The following is a 6,000-nucleotide window of genomic DNA, read 5'->3' on the forward strand; positions in this document are numbered from 1 at the left end:
TACGTATTCAGCTTCCATTGTGGAATCAGCTATATAGGTCTGTTTTATACACGAGCATGTAGTCCCTAATTCTCCTGAGATACTTTAAGATGTTCTTAACGGTAGTCCAATGATCACGTCCAGGATTAGACTGGTATCTATTGACGATCCCTACTGAGTAGCATATGTCAGGTCTAGTACATAACATTGCATATATCAGGCTTCCAACTGCAGAGGCATAGGGAATATTTCTCATATCCTCAACTTCTTAAGGTGTCTTAGGACATTTTTCTTTTGATAGATGAATTCCATATCTGAAAGGCAACAAACCCCTTTTGGAATTCTGCATTTTATATCTAGACAACATTTTGTCTATATAAGATGCTTGAGACATGGCTAGTGTCCTATTCTTGTGATTTCGAATAATTTGGATCCCAAGAATATACTGCGCATTTCCTAAATCTTTCATTTGGAATTTTGTATCTAGCCATTGTTTGACGTCAGTAAGATATCCTACACCATTCCCAATGAGTAGAATATCATCGACATATAAAACTAAGAACACTATCGTAGAATTGACGATCTTCTTGTAAACACAAGGCTCGTCAACATTCTATTCAAAGCCATAAGATTTGATCGCAGTATCAAACCTTATATTCCAGGATCTAGAAGCTTGTTTCAACCCATAAATGGATTTTTGAAGCTTACAAACCTTTTGTTCTTGACCCTGTGCAATAAACCCCTCTGGTTGAGCCATATAGATACTCTCTTCAAGATCGTTGTTTAGAAAGCCTGTCTTGACATCCATCTGCCAAATTTCATAGTCATAAAAGGTGGTAATGGATAAGAGTATTCTAATCGACTTAAGCATGGCAACAGGAGAGAAAGTTTCTTCATAGTCCACTCTCTCTCTCTAGGTATAACCTTTTGCCACAAGTCGTGCCTTAAAAGTCTGTACTTTACTGGCTTGGTCTTGTTTTCTCTTGTAGATCCACTTACAACCAATTGGTTTTACATCATTTGGTTGATCTACAAGTTTCCAGACAAAATTGAAGTACATAGACTCCATTTCGAGGTCCATGGCTTTGACCCACTGATCACGGTCCACATCTTTCATCGCCTGTTTATAGGTCGATGAATCCTCTATGCCATCATCAAGTATGACGACTTGTGTTTCTATTAAACCCAAGCAATGGTCAGGATGATGAATAGCCATCCCACTACATCGAAACATTCTCAACTTTTGAGAATGATGTGACTGACCTAAGTAGATGAACTAGCTCTATCTGTAGCGTCTTTCGAAATTTCTTTCAACACTATTTTACTACTTGGTTGATGATTTCTAATGTGGTCTTCCTCTAGGAATGTGGCATTTGTTGATACAAATACCTTGTTTTCTTGAGGATGATAAAACAAACCACTCATTGTTTCCTTTGGATAACCTACAAATAGGCATAACTTTGAACAATGTTCCAATTTCTTGGGATTTTGTACTAACACATGTGCTGGGCAACCCCAAATTCTAAAGTGACGTAAACTACTTTTACGTCCTTTCCATAACTCATAAGGTGTTTCTGAAACACTTTTAGAGAGAACATTGTTCAAAATATGGACAGCAGATTCAAGTGCATATCCCCAAAAGGAATCAGGCAATTGAGCATAGCTCATCATAGAGTGAACCATATCTAATAAAGTTTGGTTTCTTCTTTCTGATACACCTTTTTTTTAGGCGTACTAGGTGCAGAAAGTGACTGGATCCCGTTTTCTATCAAATAGTCTTGGAATCGTATGTCCATATACTCTCCACCTCGATCTAATCGAAGTGTCTTTATTGTTTTATCTAATTCATTCTCAACTTCAGCCTTATATTCTTTGAACTTTTCAAGAGAATCAGACTTATGATTAAGCAGGTAAACATGGCCATATCTTGAACAATCATCAATAAAACTGATGAAATATTCATACCCATCTCGAGCCTTGACATTCATTGGTTTACAAAGATCCGAATGTACGAGCTCTAAGGGTACTTTGGCTCTGAGACCTTTTCCAGTAAAGGATCTCTTGGTCATCTTTCCTTCAAGACAGGATTCACATGGAGGTAAAGAGTTATCTTCTAACTGACTTAAAAGTCCACTCTTGACCAATCTCCTAATCCTATTGAGATTTATGTGACCAAGTATTAGGTGCCATAGATAGGCGTTGGAAGAACCTTTTGTTTTTTATTCTGAGTTTCTAATGTTCTAAACATTTCAGTATTTAAAACAAATTTTGCTCTAGTTGGTCTTAACTTATATAAGTTGTCTTCAAGTGTAGTAGAACAAATTTGAATACTTTTACAAAAAATGAACGCTTCATTTATATTAAAAGATATTATATATAATTGTTCTATAACACAAGTGATAGATATCAAATTCCTCTTCATAAGAGGTGCATACAAAACATTTTTAAGTACTAGATATCTATCTTCAAAAAATAACTTCAGATCTCCCACTGCTTCAGCTAAGACAACCTCTCATGTTCCAACTTTGAAGGTTATCTCACCTTCTTCAAGCTTTTTCCAAGAACTAGTTTTCTGAAACGAGAAACAAATATGATTAGTGGCTCCTGAATCTAGTATCCGGGTTGAAGTATCATATTCCACTAAACATGTTTCAACGACCAGTAAATCATATTTACCTTGTGTCATCTTCTCAGCTTTCTTCTCTGCAAGGTACTTCAGGCAATTTCTCTTCCAATGCCTGTTTTGGTTACAATGGAAACATTTTCCTTTATCTGTATCTTTCTTTCCCTTTTTAATCTTGGGAGCTTGCATTTTTCCCTTCTTTTTCATTTGAGCTTTAGAGGGTCCAACTTTCTTTTTAAAGGACGATCCTCTTATAAAATTTTTTCTTAGTGGTAGCAACATTTGCTTCCACTTCCTTCCCCTTACCTAAAGTAAGGTTTTGGAATCGCTGAAGCTCGTTAAAAAAGGTAGTGAGGTTAAATTCTATCTTGTTTAAAGACGCATTTGTCTCGAAAGGTATAAAACTCTTCGGGAGAGATTGTAAGATAAAGCTAACCTGGTTAGCCTCATCAATGGGTCCGCCATTTACTTTATCGATATTGAAGTACATCATCATGTCTAGGACATGTTCTATAACAAAGGTCCCCTTCTTCTTTCGGTTCGTGTAAATATGCTTAATTGCCTCGTGTCTAAGGGACCATGATGGTTGCGCAAACATTTCTCTTAATGAATCTATTATCTCTTTAGCCGTAGCTAAGGATTCATGTTTCTTTGCCAAAACATCAAACATGCTGGCAAGAATATAAACACGAGCCTTTTCATTGGCTTTGACCTATCGATCGTATGCTTCCCGAACAGTTCGGTTAGCATTTGAGGCTGGGGCTTGAGGACATTCCTCAGTTAAGACAAATCTTAAATCGTCAATTAGCAATATTGTGTTTAGATTTGATTTCCATGCCGAATAATTATCGCCATTTAGTTTCTCGGAAGCTAAGAGTTGAATTATCGAGCTATTCATGCTGAAAAGATAAACATATCCTTTCTAGTAAAAAAAAAACATTAATCTTTTAAATCCAATCAAGTTTAGCAAAAAAAACTAATAATGTACCCTTCATTATTATTTTGCAACAATATTTCAAAAGTTTAGAGTAATCTCTACCGACGGGCAGTCGATTATTCCTCTTTTCAACCAAGACAATCTTGACTAGATGCTAAACCCAGAATAACTCTTTATTCCTATAGCACTTTAGTTATCGCTACTTTGGTCGAGAATATACTAACATCTTAGTACTTCTTGTAAGTGTAACCTTCCATTTTTGGATTTCAGAAACCAGAATCAACATGCTCCCGAAAGTGGAAAGTCAATATGAAAACTGATCTAAGAGAGCCTATCCAGATTTGAAGTTCGCGGTGTTTCGAATCCTATAATACAACCCTCTGAAGGGAAAGGTCGCTCTAGGGCAGACATGCAAGTGCATTATAGGAATCTCACAGTGCGACCTAATGGAAGAGATTGTGGGATATGTTGTTACATACCCCTCACCCACTTACTATGAACTACTTTCCTTATTCACCTTGATATTGATCCATGTAAACACTCTCCGAAGGGAGTCCGCTCCTAAGCACGGCCCAAAGCCCCGCATGGATCTCACGATGTGAACTCTTAGGGACACTAGAGCTAAAAGTACGCTACTTCTCTCTAGCTGAAGTGTTCTATAATGGTTTAGGGTATAAAAAAAAAATACTTAGAGATATATTTCGGCTAAATTAAACATATCCTAAGTCTAGGTGATAGATCCATGTATAACTCTTATACTGGATTTTAACCTATGATGTCTAGGTGATAAACAAATTTTATTACCTCACATCTCTCACGCATGCTCATTAAAACTAGGGTTATCTGACTTAGATGCCTGTTTCATCTCTAGGTAGAAGGTGTTCCGTAAACCGTCATCTTAAGAACCCTCAACCTTAGACAAGATCTCTCCAAGTAAGTAAATAACTCTTCGTTTAACAAGTAATCGACCTATTCTAACTCTTTAGAAAAGTCGATTAAAATTGCACCAATTTGATCCTAGGTAAGCATGCAACTTTTACCTTTGTTATAGATTTTAAAGTCTAGGTTATTTTATAACAATTATAAAATAAAATTATAACCATTATAAACCTAGAATCATACATCTATAACATACATTCATACTTAATGATCATGCTTTAATATAACACTTTATATTTAAAAAAAAAACTTAACATGCATACTATATACATTATAACAATTATAACATATATTAAATGCATGTACATGTTTACCTATGGTGGTTTAAATCTATATAGCATACTATATGCACAACAAGATTCAAAATTTAATTAAAACATATATCAACATGCATAATTAATTAAACACCCTAAAATGGAATGGTTTTGGCTCTTAAATTAAGCTAACAACTAAATTATTACAATAATAATTTGGTGTAGTACAAAAACCGCTCTCGAACCAGCTTCAGACACTCAAACCGGCCCAAAAAACTCCAAAAACCAGGTTGAACCGATCAAATGGACCAGTCCAGACTGTCTGGACCGGCTGGTCAACGGGAACTGGCGCAGTCAACGGAAGCGGACACGGGGCGGGTCTACGGAGCCTTCTCTTAGGTCGGGTCTGGGAGCAATCTGTCGGGTCTGGGATCAAAACTAGGTGTGTGAGCTTTTTTTTTTCTTTCATTTTGAAGCTATCTTCTTTCCCAGAACCGAGCAATTACATCCTAATTTCAACTCTAATGACTCTAACAAATTTACATACCCTTTTTCACACATTAATGCTCATAAACATGTGAGCAATTACAAATTAATACTACAAAAAAAAACTTAATTTAATTGCCAAAACCTAAAAACCATTTAAGTTTCCAATCTCAATTTTATCTAATAAATTGATACCCACCACATGCAATTAAGTAAAATTAAAACATTCTCTGATACCACATGATGGAAAATTAGGCATGCGCAGCGGAAAAGAGAATCGATTTTACTCTAATTGCACAAATAAAACATGCAACCCTAAATAAACTAATTAGGGTTATTTTGAAATATTGCCTTCAAAGCTCCCGAAACTCGTCTATCTCCGCTCGAACATGAAGCGGACAACCATTAGAGTTGACCTACTATCCTCTGAACTCAGAACTGGGTTGTGGGACCCGATGGATGAAGAACCCGAGAGAGAGAGAGAAAGAGATGGAAATTGAAGAAGGGATTTTGGGTTGGGTTTGAGTTTTTTTTAGCCCAATTTTAGAAAACTATTTTGGCAAAAAGTCCAAAATTTTTTAATCCAAAATCATAAACCCATATTTATAGAAAAGGGCCATGCAAAATTGCATGAAATAACTTCATAAAATCCCAACACCTAGAATCCACTATCTAAGTGGGCTTAATGTCTCTACTATAAGCCAACACCTAGCCCACTATTTTATTAGTGGAATTATCCAATAAAATTTTGGATTTTTCCACTAACTTTAGTCAAAGGGCAA

This window comes from Benincasa hispida, chromosome 8 (genome assembly GCF_027475165.1).
Source record: "Benincasa hispida cultivar pf3 chromosome 8, pf3_genome.v1.1, whole genome shotgun sequence".
In the NCBI taxonomy this organism is placed as follows: domain Eukaryota; kingdom Viridiplantae; phylum Streptophyta; class Magnoliopsida; order Cucurbitales; family Cucurbitaceae; genus Benincasa; species Benincasa hispida.